Source organism: Protopterus annectens, chromosome 3.part1 (assembly GCF_019279795.1).
Source record: "Protopterus annectens isolate FY-2018-M chromosome 3.part1, PAN1.0, whole genome shotgun sequence".
Lineage (NCBI taxonomy): Eukaryota > Metazoa > Chordata > Ceratodontiformes > Protopteridae > Protopterus > Protopterus annectens.
Genome location: NC_056732.1, coordinates 1,354,841,989 through 1,354,860,105, shown reverse-complemented (window position 1 = coordinate 1,354,860,105; position 18,117 = coordinate 1,354,841,989). Strand labels below are relative to the sequence as shown.

Genomic DNA, 18,117 nt, shown 5'->3' with positions numbered 1-18,117 from the left:
GGCGTTGACTTCAGGTGTGGAACATCGGTCACTCATATTGGTAATGACTAGATCCAGGATATTGTTGCCCCTGGTGGGGGTGTGGATAAGTTGATCCAGGGCATTGGCGTTTATGAATTCCAGAAAGCGTTGAGTGAAGGAGTTGGTACATGAGTAGTTTTCCTAGTTAATGGTGGGGTAGTTGAAATCGCGCATTATTAGGGTGTTTGGTTGAACCCTAATATTTTCCAGTACATCAAGAAAAGAGGAGTGGGAATCCTGGGGCATGGTGGGTGATCTGTAGCAAGCTACAATTTGGATTGCAGTTTTGCCCAGAGTTAGTTGCACTTGGATAACCTCAGCTGCATTATGCTGAGCAACTAGCCTGGAGGTGTGGATATCCTTAATGAATATGGACACACCTCCGCCTTTGCTGTTCCAGTCCAGGTTACATGGCTGAAATGTATGGTATGAGTTATAGCCTGCTAGTGTAGTGGTGCTCTCTGGAGCCTTGAACCAGGTCTCAGTCACTGCACAGATATCGATGTTCTCCATTTTAAGGAGTGCCTCGAGTGAGTGCATTTTGAGATTTAGCAAATGTGTCCCATTTTAAAAAATAATTTCCTTAGTTATAGCCATTTGCTCACCCAAAAAGTACTCTACAGGAATTCAGGAAATTTTTTAAATCTTTGAACTTATTACACTCCTAACAATGTATGTTCCCAGTAACCTTATTCTTTCTCATCAGATCTCCAGCATTGGCTATCTTCCTGAGGAAAAAATATTTGATGTTTGCTTGGGGTATACAATACCTATTTACACACTCCCAAGCAAAGATCTTAAACCTTCTGGAGTTTGTTGCATACTTGGGAGACTTGCATATGTCCTCTCATTTTTCCTCTTGTAAATTGCATTTCCAGTTTCTTTTCCAATATTTTCTATTCTCCTCTGATTGATTCTTATATTTATTATGCAGAAAGTCTTACTGATTGCCCCTTTTTAACAACAACTTCTGTTCTAGATTAAACTAAAAACTATGCCTGAGCAGGTCTTTCACGTAAGATTCCCCCATCCTCTTCTGTTTGACTGTGTGAATCCCTGGTAGGGAAGGCAGTCTCTAGCTTGCAGTCTAAATGTCTTCTTAGTCCTCATGTCACTGTATTACCTTTCTGTCTGTAGTTATTTGCTCTCAGTATTTTCTTTCCTTTGCCAGTTTTCTCTGGTGAATTCCAGCCCTTCTGCATATTTTCTGTACCACTACTTGTGGTCATCCCCGATGGCAAAATCTACTTTCTCAATGCTCATGTTAGCTTAGTTCTTAAAATAATTTATACTGCTTTATAGATATAATATTCTGTATGGTAGTTCCTCTTCTTCTTAAGGATCTACATCAAAAATCCCATTCTGTCTTTATTTCCTGAACTTCCTGCCTTGCTTTATCATCACCATCCCTTTCCATTTTGAATTATAACCATTTTGTGTGTGTTCTGTATATGAGCTTTTAATCTGTAGTTCCAAAATATCCTTTCAAATCAGGTAATCCTAAACCATCTTGTTCTGTTGGACGGATCAGTTTATCTCACTTAATTCTTGCCCTCTTCCCCTTCGAGATAATTCCTTCAGCTCATTATTAATGGAAATATTCCATAAATATCCCACAATTTCTCCTCTGGTTGATAAAAAATATGCCTGACCTGTGTATAAACCTAACACAATTAAACCGTTTTCCCTGCTTGTATCTTACTATGCAACTACATAAACAAGGACTTCCAATTTCTTGATTTTTGTACTATCCTTTGTTTAGTCTCATCCCACATATCCTTACCTGCCATAATGGAAGCCTTTTGAATCCATCTTCTAAATACTTCATATGTTATCATGTCCCCATTATGATGGATATCACTGAACCATTTCATGTGTGGGCTCATAGTTTATGGCTGTAGCCTTTATTTTATCTTAATTTATTTTGTATCCCATAAAGACTGTCCTTTTCTGGATTTACCAGGTACAAAATAATATCATCTGCAGATAAAGCTGACTTTTCTTGATTATCTTACCAATTATATCCTTGCATTTCTGAGCCCCTAATTTTCTTTGCCAGTGGCTCTAAATGTAAAGCAAAAATGAAGGTTAAGAAGAACACCCCTGCCTGATTTCTCTGTTCAAATTTAACATATCAGAGACGAACCCTTCCACTTTAGTTTTTGCCTCTGATCTTTCATATACCTTTCTAATTAATGTTATAATTGTATCAGGGATGAAAAGTTTCCATTGCTCCTCTATCAACAGCAGTATTTTCTTTCATTTTGCTTCCTTCTGTATAATCATTCTGTTAATGTTGTTAAATGTTCCTCCCTTCCACAAAACTACATTGGTCCATATCTGTTGATTTTGGTAACACCTTTGCCATTCTTTTAGCTAGTATAGATATAAACATTTATAGTCATTGTTTAAAATTGAAATGGGTCTGTATGAAACTTGGTCTGATGGGTCTTTACCATCTTTAAGTAATACAGCAACTGTAGCTTTCTCTAAGACATTGGTATTTTCTCTCCTTTCAAAATAGTTTTAAATAAAATCTTCCATATCTTTATCACTTCCTCCCCTCCTAACTTCCAAACTTCTACAAAAATAGCATCTGTTCTGGAGACTTTCCTAAAGATTGATTATACATTGCCATTTTTTATCTCATTTCATCCTATCTTAACTGTTAGCTGTTGTGTCTCATCTACCTCTAACCTTGGTGTAATTAAGTCTTTAGAAAATATTTCCATTTCTGCTCTTTCTTGATTTACTTGTTTCAATGCTTTAAACAAATGTTCATAAAATTTCTGAGCTATCTCTAATACCAGTGTGGGATCTTTGTAATAGGTTCCCTAAGTTTGGCAACAACCCTTTCTACTTTTTGTTGCCTAAGTCACTGTGCTAAAAGTTTTTTGTATTCTGGAGTTATCAAAAATATTTGCTTAACAGCAGTATTTCCAAACTCATGCATAGTATCTGATATGCCATTATTTTCTTTGTAGTACTCTGCATTTGTGCCTCTTCTTACTTTGTGAGATTCCCCTTATCCTAGAATATTTTAACTTACATTTATCTGCATATTATTTCATTTTTTCTCATTTGTTGTTCCCATAATGCAAAAAGCAGAGATTAGTTTACTAACTATTTGTCCCTGAAGGAGTGACCTCAGCACAATAATCTAGTAGTAATTGGTCGTTTTGGACCATTTCTAGCTCTTTGAAGTTCCCTGCATATAAATCCACTTTTGCGCAGTTTTGTGCGATTGTGCGCATAGCGCAGCATCGGGCAGCGCCGCCTAATCGGGTTTAAACTTTTTCCGGCTCCACTGAGTCTGCTCTTCACTTTTTTCCCTTGGAACTGCTCTAATTCTCAAAGTAAGCATCCTATTCTCAATCTAAGACCCTGCACTTGCCCAAATAAGCAATCTTGCATTTTAGCACTAATGTACTAAAAGCACTACATCCTCATATACCCTCTAAGACTACCTTGTCCCCTATTGGTCCTTTTCACTGTGTGATAAAAGAGTCTCCTATACTACTCTAGCATGTCCAAAGGTCAGTTAATGGTCTCCTCTCCAGTCCAACTGGTGAATCTGGGAATCTTGAGGCAATGTTACAACTGTCTCATGTACACTGACAACCCTCTCCTCCTCCAAAGGATCAAACATATGTGAGAGATGCAACCATATAGCCAAACTGGAGGCCAAACTCTCTCACCTCAAAACTGGTGAAACCAGACCGGAGGAGAAGGTAACATCACACAGCACTAATCCAGTCTCACATAGTCCTACCACAACAGCAGTCCAACCACACAAGCACACAAAAACATATTTGGAGGCTCTAATCAAAAATCTACCTAAACAGCAGAGACCTCCAAAGCAAACATCCAAGCAAATGCTATCCCACAACAAAACATGAGCAACACATAGCCCGCAAAGTCAGAGTGCCAAACAGTCACAGCCCTTAAGGCAGAACAACACACCCGACACACTTGTAATAGGTGATTCTATAGTCAGGCACACTGACGTTCCACTCACCAGGCTGAACAAGGAGAAGGTCACAGTAAGCTGCCTGTCGGGCGCTAGGATCCGCCACATTATGCAAGCACTCAGGTCACTCCAAAGCAAGTACAAGTATGGCTCGGTCATAGTACACGCTGGTGTGAACGACCTGAGACGTACCTCCCTCGACTACATGAAAAGAGACATAAAGGAGCTCTCCGATCATGTAGCCCAGGCCGGTATGACTCTGACCTTGAGCAGCATCCTACCCTCACCTAGAATGATGCCACAATATAAAGACAAAATGATTGATTTTAATAATTGGCTAAAATTTTGGTGTCATTCAAAGGGGATCCAGTGTCTGTCAGCCTGGGATGACATGCTTGACAAGCCACGTTGCTTCGCAAGGGATGGCTTGCATCTGTCTCCCCCTGGGCTTTCGGATACTGGCAAAGGCTCTTGCCACCCCTATAGTGCCTTTTTTAGGCAAGGCTCAAAAGTCAAACCCACCTCCTTAGAAAACACTAAGAACAAAAAACTAAGGATAATGCTGCTAAACGCCAGAAGTCTAAACCTCAAAATGCACGCACTCGAATCTCTCCTCAGTATGGAGAACATCAGTATCTGTGCAGTGACAGAAACCTGGTTCAAGGCTCCAGAGAGCACCCCAGCACTACCAGGTTATACCTCATACCATGCTTTTCGGCCCCAAAACCTGGACCGAATCACAAAAGGAGGGGGAGTATCTATATTTATCAAGGATACCCAAACCTCCAGGTTAGTAGCGTTGCACGAAGCATCAGAAACCATCCATGTGCAACTAACAGTGGGCAAAACTCCATTTCAGTTTATAGCATGCTACAGACCACCATCTCAAAATCAGGAATCCCACTTGGCTTTCCTGAAAACACTGGAGAACATGAAGATCTCTCCAAACACCATTATATTGGGTGACTTCAACTACCCTAACATTGACTGGGAGAATTACTCAAACCCCAGCACCCTTGCCCAAAGGTTCCTGGAATTCATAAACTCAAATGCTATGGAACAACTGGTCAAAATTCCCACAAGAGGGGAAAACATACTGGACCTGATCATCACCAACATGGGGACCCTACACTCCACACCAGAGGTACTCCCCTCATTGGTAAGATCAGACCATAAATTAATTTCACTGGATATCCAAAACCCGACCCCACCCCCAGCCTAGAAAACCACAGTGAAGAACTTCTCAAAAGTGAACTTCCCACTTCTCAAATCTGAAGTGGAAACCTTCAAGGCCCCAGGATTGGTGGAAACTACGGCCCAAACCACAGAATCCTATATAAACACATTCTATGGACATCTCCAGGAGTGCATGGACCATGCTATCCCAAACAAAACCAAGACCCAAACGTCCAAAGGCAGGCATCCAGTCTGGTGGACCCAGCCATAAATAAGTTGTACAACAGAAGGAGGAAGCTACTACATGATAGAGCAAAATCCCTAAAAGGGAAGGCATCTCTGATCAGTACTAGCAAAAAATTACGATCCCTCATAAAATCCTCCAAGGCCAGTTTCGAAAGAAAAATTGCACAGGACACAAAATACAATCACAAGGCCTTCTTTAGCTATGTTGGGAACCTGGGATGCAACTCCCAGGTATGTTCAGAGTTGATTCTAAATGACAAAAAATACACTGAACCCACAGACATTGCCAACATCCCGGCAGACAGGTTCAGTGCAAACTCCCCCCCCTTCCCCCCCTAAGGAGCAAATATCTATCCCAGTAGAGTGCAGCCTCCCAAACATCTCAGATGTCCAGGTGAAGGACGCCCTATCCAAGGCAAAAAACACTGCCTCAATGGGACCAGATGGTGTCCCGGGTTGCGTCCTACACGAACTCCAAGAACTAAACCCACACGTAAAAATGCTGTACAATCTCAGCCTCACTACGGGATATGTACCCAAAGAATGGCGTAAAGCAACAGTGGTCCCGCTCCACAAAGGTGGTGCCTCAACAGACCCTGGTAACTATCGCCCCATAAGCCTGACTAGCCTTATCTGCAAAGCCATGGAGAGGATCATCATGGAACTCATAAACAAAGACATTGGGGACCTACAGACATTGGATTTGTCAAGGGCAGATCCTGCCTCTTGAACCTGGTTGACTTCTTTGAAACAGTCACCAAGGCCATAGATGAAGGGAAGGTAGTCCACACGGCCTATCTGGACCTCGCAAAGGCATTTGACACAATACCCCACTCAGGCATCATAGATAAGCTATCCAGCTTAAACATAAACCCCTATGTCATGAGATGGGTGGCTAACTGACTCAAAGACAGAACCCACAGAGTCAGAATCGCCGGAGTCATGTCTGACTTGAAACCGGTCACAAGTGGTGTCCCACAGGGCTCGGTTCTGGGACCTCTCTTGTTTGGCATTTACTTTTACGAGGTACAGGCCAGCATGGAAGGACTATGGCTGACAAAGTTCGTGGATGACTGCAAGCTGGGAGCCATTATTGACTCTCCAGCTGACACAAACATCCTTCAAAAGGTCTCACAGAGACGGATAACTGGTGCCAGAGCCATGGCCTAAAGCTGAATGCCAAGAAGTGTATAGTCATACCCTTTAGCAAAAATAAAGTGCCCACAAACTACCATATAGGTGGAAACCCATTAAATACAGAAGAAGTAATTAGGGATCTGGGGACCCAAGTTGATAGCAATCTCTCCTTTGACAACCACGTTGCCAAAGTGGTTAGAAAGACCTTCTACATAGCTCACCTTATCACGAAAGGATTCACATCCAGAACAGGGGAGGTAATAGTGCCCCACTATTCATCCCTCATCAGGCCCATCATAGAATACAATGCCCCTTTTGGGATGTACCTTACCTGCCACCTGCAGCAGCTGGAAAGACCCAAAAAGTACCTCACAAAGAGGATCAAGGGACTCAAGCAGATGCCATATGCTGCCAGGTTAAAGAAACTCCAGCTTTACTCAGTTGCATACCACCTACTTCGAGGCGATCTATGCCTGACATACAAAGCTATGTCCAACACAGAATTAATGAACATGCTCCACCTCAGAAAATCCAAATCCCTTAGAACCACACGCTCGAGGGATTTGAACCTCAGCACAGAGCTAAATAGAACATGCTGTAGGGACAGATTCATAACACGGAGGCTCCCTTCACTTTGGAATAGAATACCGATCCATGTTAGGCAGAGCACCTCACTGACTCTCTTCAAGAGGAATCTTGATGAGTGGATGGGAGATCATAGATTCACCCCGGGGATTACTTCTATGTCTCTGCTAGACAGAGGCTCAGTTAACTAACCTTAAAAAGGGCATAGCAAACTCAATTCTAAGGAAGGGTGGCGAAAGCCAAACACACTCTGGCTAGGCTTGTAAATGCCCCAGGGCAGATAGACTAGTATGAACCTATGAACCTAGAACCTATGAACATTGTTAACGCTCTCTAAGACTGAAAAGCATTACTTTATTAGATTTTTATTTTCAGGGAAATTCTCTGTGAAAACCTAGATGAATTTGCAGTACATGGATCTGAAGTTGGTACCTGACTGCATTATTTTCATTTGGCATGAGGCATACTTTCATGAGCCAGTGTCTGCCGCATTTAGCCCCCCCCCCCCCCCAGCTCCAATAAATTCCTTGGAATTGCCTTTGGGATATATTATTTTGGCTAGTTCTTAGGAATGGGATCCCTTTCCTTCCATCATACTTCTGCTTTCCCTTTCTTGTCTGCTGTCTTTGTCATAAATTTTACAGGCAGATGCTAGGAACATGCTGGATTCTTTTAGAAAAACAGTCTGAACTTGCCCTTGTTAAGATGTTTGTCAATACTGTCTGTGTTGCAGTAAATTCAATGAGACAGAAAACATTTGGTGGCAAGACAGTTTTCAGAATGGAATGGCAGCAAGCTGAGGTTACACATAAAGCATAATCATGTGGAATCTAGCTAACCATTTGTAACATAGCAGTCTTAAGTACATGAAACAAGGCAGTTGCTTGCCCACATGGTACTTTCTGGAAAATACCTTCCAATCATAATTGATATCATTAACTGACAGCAGAATAATGCAATCACCATTTAGTACCTGATAAGACCTGTTACATTTTGGAATGTTCTCACTTCTGAATTGTTTCCCATGACTTTAGTATTTTTTCTTTACACAAGTGATGTTGTATTCATTAAAAAACTTGTAATGAAGGAAAGCCAAACTATAAAGATGTATTATATATGTTTCCAACTGCTTCTTCTAGGCAAGCAGTGCTCCATAATATTCTTTTTTTTAAATAACAAAGTAAAATTATGAGTTACATTTAAACTTGCAACATACAGGTGCTGTACCCATGTCTCACAGAGTACTAAAATGTTTTCTGTTCTAGCTTAACTAGGAATAATTCATTTTAATAGTTGTAATGCTTTAAATAATTCTGACAGAGAAAATTCATTCTGACACTTCATAACAGTGCCCAAGTTCAAAATGTTATCCCTTCATAAGTTGTTACTTCTAATTTTTCATTTGAGTTTTCCAGTGACATTAGCTTTAAAATGTGCATATCATTACATTTCTATGGATGAAGATTACTGTTTTCTTTGATTGGATCACAATGTCTGCACTCTGCATTTCTCATTGGGCTATCCAGTGCTCATATGGTATTCACAAATGGATAGCTCCTTTGATAGCCTACTGCAGACTGCAAGATATTCACGTTTCCTTATTTAGACAACATGCTCGTCTTTAGAGAGTCTTTTTCAAGTGTTAGGAATCTCCCACTTGGGTGAAGGATGTCCTACACAGACTGGTTTCCAGGAGAACATACAAACGTTTTGTTTGACTCCTTCTCACAGAATTGTTTTCCTGAGGTTGTCTCCTGGATCCTTCCATTCATATAGCTTTTCTTTCCCAGAATAAAGTAGATCTTTATCTAGATCTATTACTTTGTTTTTTTTTTTCACTCAGGCTATGATCTCAGGGAAGGCATATCTTTGTATTTTGGGTCTCATGGCTTCTATGATTCTCAGGATTTCTCTAGCAAGACTCCACATGAGAAAAACCCAGTGATACCTAAAATCTGTATGGTCACAATGTCAACTTCCCCCTTGCATTCCATATTCCAAGTCTGGAGTTACTGAGAAGGGAGATGTTTTGGTAGAAAGACTGAGGTCATCAAAAGCCAGGTTCCCATTTTCCTTTTCAGCTCTATCACAATTTATCACCAAAGACATCTCAGACTTTTCTTGGAGAGCAATGTCTGTGGGAATAAAAGTTCAGGGTCTTTGATAAGAAAAGACAGACAAAAACACAAATGTAAGAGATGCTGGCATTTAATAAATACTCTCACTTCTCTGTCATCATGGGCCCCCAGATATTACAATTGTTTATAGACAACACTACAATCACGTGGAACATAACTAAAATGGGAGGGAGCAAATCATACACTTTGTGCAGACTAGTCTGGGAATCTGGGGTATAGGCTTTCATCACAGTTTCACTCTACAGGCATCTTATATGCTGCAGAGCAAATTGTGTGGCAGACAACCTGAGCAGGATCAGGGCAGATCCTCCTGAATGGAAACTGAATCAGCCAGTCTTCAGGAAATGTTACAACTTTGGGGAACTCCTCTTGTAGATTTTTTTTTGCATCCAGTCTCAACAGTCAGTTGACATAGTTCTGTTCTCATACTCTGTGCAACGAGGCCTGGAAGGCAGAAGTTTTTTCTTTTCCTTGGACTGAAATGTTCCTGTATGCTTTTATACCCATTCCACTAATATTGGAGTAATTCTGAATATTCAGAAGGACTCTCCAAAGATCATTGTGATGACACTCTTCTGGCCCATACAGCAGTTGTTCTTCTTTCTTTTGGAAATTCCAGGAACACTTCCAGAAGCTTCCACACAGACTGGATCTACTCTCACAGGACAAGGGGTGTTTGACGTCCAACCCCAAACAACTGCAACTTACTGCATGAATTATAGAATTTTAATACCTTTTAGGCACTTATTTTGTGATGATGTGCAGCAGGAATTAAAGGAGACAAGAAAATGTGCTACTAGAAAATCATATATTAGCAAATGGAAAAGATTTTCTAGTTTGTGCCAAGACAGGAACCAGCACCCTTTCAGGCCTAGTGTTTTTCTAGTTCTGCATTAGTTATGAGAGTTACTATCCTGTGTCCTGTCTTACTGTGCCTGCAGATATTCCCCTTTCAGTGCAGTCTTGTGTAAAAACATTTTTGAATGAGGTGCTACATACAAACTCTCTAGTAGTAAACTGGTGCTACTCCTTCAGATCTTAATTTTTCTATTGGAAAAATTAACCCTTGCTCCATTTGGACCAGTTCCTCAGGCTGACGTTTTTGAGGTTCTCAACATGGAAAACAGTATTGCTGATTACTCTGACCTCTACAGAAAGAGTATCTGAGTTGCTAGCTCTTATGATGGGTCAGCCTTATCTCCTTTTCCACAAAGACAGGGTGTCCTTGAGCACTAATCCTTCATCTATACCTAAAGCAGGATCTGGGTTTACTTTAAACCAAGCTATCCATCTCCCTGTCTTCTTCCCTGAACCTAAAAATGAGGAAGAAAGATGGGCCATACTTTCGATGCCCACAGACAACTAAGATACAATCTTGACAGAAAAAAAAACTTTAAAAGAGTCTAATCACCTGTTCATTTCTTATGACGGTAAGAAAAAAAGACAAACTATCATTATCGGAGACTATTTTCAAATGGTTGTCTGTGTGGTTCCTGAAAGGAACAAGGCTCATTCTACCAGGGCCTTGGCAAGTAAACTTACCATAAAAAGTTGGTGTTCAGATGATCACTGCTACAGTGGGTTATATCTTGCCAAGATATAACAGACAGCCACCTTCCAAAATATAAGTGCACCTTTCACCCTTTCCAGCCACTCTCTTTAGGTAGCCCATCTTGGACTGGTTGGTTAACTTTGCCTGTATTTAGAAGCTTATAAGTAGTATTCCAAAGTGTTTATGATTATGATAATGAGTTAATGTCCATGCATTCCAAAATTTGTCTCTTTCTCTCATTGGTTGCTTAGTTTTTAGAGTAAGGCAGGGGAAACTTTTTTTTCACTTTTTTCTGTAGTGGGACTTGCTAATTGCTTTATTGAGAAAAAAAGTTGTTAAATTGCTGATTTGCTTCATCTAGTGGGAGATATTTTAGGAAAGTCCAGTTAATGAGTTATAAGTTGGAACTTGAAAGATGGACAGACTACTGCAGCAGTTTAGAATGATGAGGATTGCTGAGTATGTTTGTTGCTTTGTTACAATGGAAGGGTGATGGTCACTTAGGTTTTAAGGAAGAGTACAAGATTTGGCTATATTGTTAGGGTGGGTTATTAGAATCTGTTCAAGTACTGAATAAGTGTTGGAAGGTTTGTTGTGTCAAGTTGAATAGGTAGTAAGTTGTGTGCAAGTGAAGAGATTAATAGAGTTAAATATTATTGCTAAGTGAGAGCCAAATCGCACATAGATTACCTAGGATAAGTGTTTCTTGAGGAATATGAGATGGTATCAAAGAGAATGTATCTTCATCTGTAGCAATGTTCTTCCCAGGAAAAATATAGACAGCTATGATGGAAAGGCTTTTGTGGGTATTTAAGTAGGATAACTGTATTACTGCATTGTTAAATTGTGGAACAGCATGAGGATAGAGGGACAGCTGTAGATGGTTGGGATAGATAATTAAGTCCACCTTTCTTTATTTTTCTGTCTGCTCTTATGATGTTGTAGTTCACTGGGAGAGATTTATCAATTACCGATACAGTATATGGGTTATATCCTGCAAGGATATAACAGCTGAACAGCTTCCAAAGCTTTAGGATACCTTCCACGCATCTAAACCATTACTCAGATCGAGCTGTGCTGACTAAAAAGACAGGTTTGGGTGCCATGCCCTTCAGAGCTTTCCTGCTGCTGAAGAGTACGCTCCCCCAAGGCTTTTGAGGATCGACAGTTGGCTTGGGCTGTTCCTTTGCTAGGTAAATAAGTTCCCTTCAGGGGGAAAAACCTTCCTTGTTAAAAAATTGTTTATTTGATAACACTTTCCTGTTCAGGAAAGTTATTTTAAAACTATGAGTTCGTGTTTTAATGGACTGTCACAATACTGTATTATACTTTTACATGGAGGAGCTCTTTTTTCCTGATAGTTTATAAGTTGCTTAAAGTATTTAAAAACATTTTTTCTGTGGTGAAATTGTATTTATTTTACTTTTGGGGGTGGCAAAGGGTTTTAAAGTGCTTTTTACAATTTTTTTCTGAGGAAAAAAAATTATTTTAAAGACTTTTTTTTTACACTGTTTTTTGCTGCTTGCTTTCCCTGGATAAGAGGCACCATTTTCGACTTGACTGTGGAACAGACTGTTGGTCCTGTGGTCAATCCTTCTTCCAGCCACAAAAAGAAAAAGTTAAACAGTCTTTGCCACCAGGGCAGGCTAGAAATTTACCTCATCCTCAGGTGGGTGACTCTGCTTTCGCCATCAGTTGTACCTTAAACCCCTCATCTTTTACCCAGGATCCCTCTTTGTGTAGCATTTACAGCTACTATGGCTCAGGAGTTGACTACATTCTGTGTTACTGTTGGGGTCCCCTCAGTGGGCATGAGAGAGCTGCTTTTCTTGGTCCTGGGGTGGGAAGAGGAAAGGCTTCCCTGTTTTTTTTCAGAATGTTGTTCCATCCCTGAGGAGGAGGATGCTGCTGTTGTCTCCATTTTCCTGTCAAAAGGAAACAAAAAAACTGAACATGTATCTATTTGTCTCCAGATTTCATTAGACAGGAATAGTTTACTGGATTTAATTCAAGCTATTGATGATTTTTGTAAAGTAGTTTCTGGTGAAAGAAAGAGGTACTTATTTCCTGAAGAGATTTAAGGTTCTGAATCTGGGCAGGAAGATGAATGGACAGATACAGGGTTTTCTCTTCAGATGTCTGATTCAGTCTCAGAGGAGAGCTCTTCAGATGTCTGATTCAGTCTCAGAGGAGAGCTCAGTTTCTGACTCTCCCTGTAGGGGGTTCTCTTTCTCTAAAACTATTTCTAGAATGTGCCAGTGTTTCCAGTGGGAGAACATTGAGGTTTCTGAGTCCCTCAGAAAAATACTGTTAGCTGTTACAGAAGGAATATCCGGAACATTCACCTATTCCTCAAGTTATGTCTGCTTTGGAGGATGTATGTATTACTCCCTGCAATTTTCTGGATAGTCAGCCAAATGCTCCTAAAAAGGCAAATAGGATGTATAAAGTTCCTCACTCTTTTACGTTTTTATACACTCTTCTCAAACCTGATTCAGCAGCTATAGCTTAGTTAATCCTACTCTTTCTGATAAGGATGGGAAGATTATTGTTATGTATGGAAAAAAGTATATGTTTCTGCAACTTTGAGTTTTAGAATTTTGAATTGTCAGACTTGTTTTAAAGTTTGTTTAGACAAATTGTGAAAGTATGAGGAAAGTTTTGTCTGCAGTTTCTTTTTGTGAAGAAAAATTCTGTTTAAAAAAATAGTTTCTTCTTTTGTACTAGTCACTACTTGTTGTTTACATTGAGTGTATGATTTAGTTGATACTTCTTCAAGGGCTTTGGCCACTGGTACTGTTTTGAGGAGGTTTGCCAGGCCAGACCATACTCCTCTCAGAACCACCCAGATGATAAAAATAAGATTTTAAATTCTCCTTTGGCTAGAAATTTAGTTTTTGGCCCTTTTGCTGCAGAGGGTATCAAAAAGTTTGATGAGAGGGGTAAGTTGATACTGGAAATCTTCAAGATTTTTCAGGTCACCTTTTCCAAATTTTCTAAGGGATTTTCTAACCCCTCATTTAATTTTATAAAAAAACATAATAAATATTCTGAACAAAAATACAGGTAGACAGATGTTTAACAAGACATGGCAAGGGGGTCCAAAATGAATTCAGGGACTCCCCAAAACCAAGGACAGACCATCAAGTCAAAATGACTACTTTAGGGACCTTGTGCCCACCCCCACCCCACCCCCACACACACACCAGCACCACCACCACCATCCTGGCAGTCCCTTTTCCATTCCAGAAATTCTGAATCTCCACTTTTCTGTTTGGTAACAGACAGTTGGAGTTCTGAAGATCATTCGTCAAGGTTACAGATGACAGCAAGATAATATTCCTCCTTTCCAGGAGTAATCCCTCATCTACTTGACCAGTCTCTTTTATTTCCACCTTTTCTTCATCACTTGCTGTCCCCGAGAGTGGTAGAAACAGTCCCTCCTTCCCAAGTGGGAAAAGGTTTTTATTCAAGTATGTAATGCCAAAGAAAGAAAATGCTTGGAGACCAGTTCTGGATCTTTCTTTCTTTCCTAAACCTGTTTGGGATAGTGGCTAAGTCCCAAATGCTATCACTTCTCAACCTGTTACCCCTTCTTCCTCATTCAAGTTTCCTAGTAACTCTAGATTTAAAAGATGCTTATCATCAGATCTCTGTTCATCCAGACTTCAAGCATTTCTTAAGGTTGTGTGTGTTTGGTCACATTATCAGTTCTCTGCATTACCTTTTGGACTATCCATTGCACCAAGAGTGTTCACAAAGTCTCTAGCTCCAGTTATAGCTCATTGCAGACTACAGCATATCCACATTTATTTCCATCTTTAGATGACTTGCTTATCTTTGCAAAGTCTTTTTTCAAAGTGTCAGGAATCGCTGTCTTGGTTGAGTGATCTCTTACACAAGCTGGGATTCAAAAAGAACATTCAAAAGTCTTTCTTGACTCTTTCACACAGGACTATGTTCCTTTAATGCCAGCTAGCTACCTCTGTTCAAAGAGCTTTTCTTCCACAGGGAAAAGTAGATCTATATCTAAATCTATTTCTAAGGTTTTCCGCACGGACTTTGTTCACTGTGAGGGAATACCTCAGGATTTTGGGTCAAATTGCATCTGCGATTCTCATAATAACCCTGGCAAGACTCCACATGTCCTCATGATAACCCTGGCAAGACTCCACATGTGAAGGATACACTGGTATGTGAAGTCTTTTGGTCCCAGCACCAACATCTTTTGTCCTTTCAAATCCCAGTGCTGGGGTTTGTCAAAAGGAAAATCATTTGGTGAAGACAGCAAATGTCCTTAAACCCAGGTCTCACCTTCTCCTTCCCTGTTTCAAAGCAGTCAATCACCACAGACTCATCAGACTTTGCCTGGGGAGTAGTTTCAGAAGGGTTAACATTGCAAGGTGTGTGGGACATTAAGGGCAGACACAAGTGCATAAATATAAAACAGATGCTTAACCTGATCAAGTCACTGAACTCTGTGAGTCATCTTTTGCCCCCATGACCTGTTCAAGAGGTTACTGACAATATTACAGTCCTGTGGTACATCAACAGACAAGGGGAACCACTTTGTACTCCCCTTGCAGACTAGCCATGTTAGCTTGGGATAAAGCTTCACAGCACAATCTCACTTTACAGGCATTCTACATATTGTCGGAACAAAACTGTGTGGCAAACAAGCTGAGCAGGACAAGGGCAGGCAGGCCATCACAAATGGAAACTAGATCAGGGAGTCTTCAAACATTTGGTATGTTGTAGAGAGCTCCTCAAGTAGACCCATTTGCCTCCTGTCTGAATAATCAGCTGGCAAGATTCTGCGGCAGGAGTCCATGCAAGAATTCCTGGAAAACAGATGTCTTTTCTTTTACTTGGATGGGAATGTTTTTGTATGTTTTTCCATATATTTCTCTGATATCCGAGGTACTTCTGAGGATTCAGAAGGAATCCCCCAAGATCATTGTGGTGGCTCCATTCTGTCCCAGACATCAGTGGTTCTCCTTTTTTATTTGGAAATGGCCAGGAGCAATTACCACAAGCTTCTTCACAGACTAGATCTACTCACACAAGTTTAGGGGTGTTTGATACACCCCGACCCCAATCAACTTCATTTGACTGACTGGATGATATATTATTAATTTTCATTTAGGCAGTTGTTTGCTGAGCATGCGCAGCAGGTACAAATGAAGGCAAGAAAGCCTGTTACTAGAACATCATGTATTAATACAAGTGGAAAAGGTTTTCTAGTTGATCCTAACAGCATAATCAGCACAAATTCAGGACTTCTTGTTTTCTGATTTTACAGTATTTGTGTAAGTTACTATCCTATGGCCTTTCTTACTCCTCCATCAAGGTTCATTTATCTGCCATTTCAGCATGTCTGCTCATGAATCCTTCTCTTTCAGTGCATTCTCATGTTAAATGTTTTTGAAAAAGGTTTTGTTTAAGAGGTCTCCAAGAAAACTGAGGACCCATCCTTGGGGTCTTAATTCTGTGTTAGAGAAGCTAACACTTACATCTGTACCAGGTAACCTGGCTGACTTGAGGTTCTTATCATGGAAGATATTTGTACTGTTTACTCTGACCTCAGCAAAAAGGGTATCTGAGTTACAGGCTCTTATGGTAAGTCATCCCTCCCTCATTTTCCTCAGGGACAGGGTTTCTTTGAGAACTAATCCTTCTTTTATGTCTCAAGTTGCATCAGAGTTTATTTTAATTCAGACTATCCATCTCCATATTTTCTTTCCTGAACTTAAAATGAGGGATGATGCTGCATTCCTTGGATGTCACCAGACAACTTGGGCACTGTCTTGACAGAATTAAATCTTTCAGCTCTTTGGATCAATTGTTCATTTCATGTGAGGGTAAGAAGAAGGTACAACCTGTGTCATGGCAGACTATTTCCAAATGGTTGCCTAAGGCTATTACCTTTTGCTATACTCCCCACAGCAAAACTGTTCTAGGCAGGATCAAGGCCCACTGTACCAGGGCCTTGGCTTCATCTGTGGCTTCTTGGTAAGGGTTGGAGTCTAGAAATATTCTAGAAGCAGCATCTTGGTCTTCTGCATATATTTTCACAAAGCACTATAAGCTTTGATTCCTTCTTTAGGTTAAGATCAGGCTTTGCTAGGAGCATGCTTCAAGGGCTCATGGACTCTTCTCCTTCCAACTGCCAAAATTTGTAAGTTAGGGTATTCTGCCCATATAGCTTAGGCTACAGTAGTAGTGATCAGTATATGAAGAACGTAATACAGTTGTGTAAGTAAATATACCATAACAGTAGATGTTTGAATGATCACTGTTGCAGTAGCTGAGTCCTGCCTCCATTCCCTTGTTTCTCATTGTCTTGATTTTGCCAGTGTGTGGACTTAAATTGATATTCCTAGCGTTGTGCTTTCAGGGCTCAACCTTCTTTTGTCTGTTGGCATGTAAGCTCTTAAAAGCTTGGCACCCAAACCTGAATTTTTACTCAGCTTAGCTGAGCTGGCTAATGGTTTGGGCATGTGGAAGGTTCCCGGAAGCTTTGAAAGTTGGCCAGCTGTTAATATCCTTGCTGGATATAACCTGTATAGTTTAGGCAACAGTGATCATTCGAACATCTGATGTTATGGTAAGTTTGCTTATGCATCTGTACTTTTTTGGTTTTAATCATGTTTGAGTGAGTTTAAGAATGTCCGGGTTACAGAGGGGCATATATGAGTGTAAATCAAGCAATTTATTGCATATACTCCTGACATTAATATTTAAAAATGTAAGTCCTGATTAGAGAATACAGATGGTGTGTTTGGTAGGTTGTATTTTGTAGGTTGTCTAGATGTAAGAGAATCAGGAATGTGGAGAAAAAAGGTCCAATGTTAGTGAATATAACCACATATAAATAAGTAATGTTTTTGTGGAAATTGTAGAAGTGCTATGATTTATACTTTTGCTTATTGTGAAAGTTTGGAAGGGATTCTTTTGACATAGAAGTATCTATGTTTGAATTGATAAATATAGGAAACTGGGAAAGTAGTTATATGTAGCATTTAAAGTTGTTGAAAAAATGTAAAATGTTTTGGTATTAGAAGATGTAGTGTTTGAGCAACAAGGAGCTATGTGATTTGTATAATGTCAGTATTTTGTATGTGTTTAGTATTTCTACAAAAGGGAGATGTTAGAGATTTGGTTCTAGTAATGTTTAAGACTAGAATGTTTTAAACTTGTTGGTATGGTGTGTCGGTAATGTTATAATGCAAGACAGATTATAAAGGCAATATTTTGCTTTAATGGGAAGGGGGAATGTTGGAAGAGAAGGG

The 18,117-nt window shown here is 40.1% G+C and overlaps 1 protein-coding gene across 1 annotated transcript in view; it reads left to right on the top strand.

Moving 5' to 3' along the window:
• The window catches only part of MAPK15 (mitogen-activated protein kinase 15), a 1,649,688-nt gene that overhangs the window by 411,442 nt on the left and 1,220,129 nt on the right, over positions 1 to 18,117 (top strand). The window lies entirely within an intron of this gene.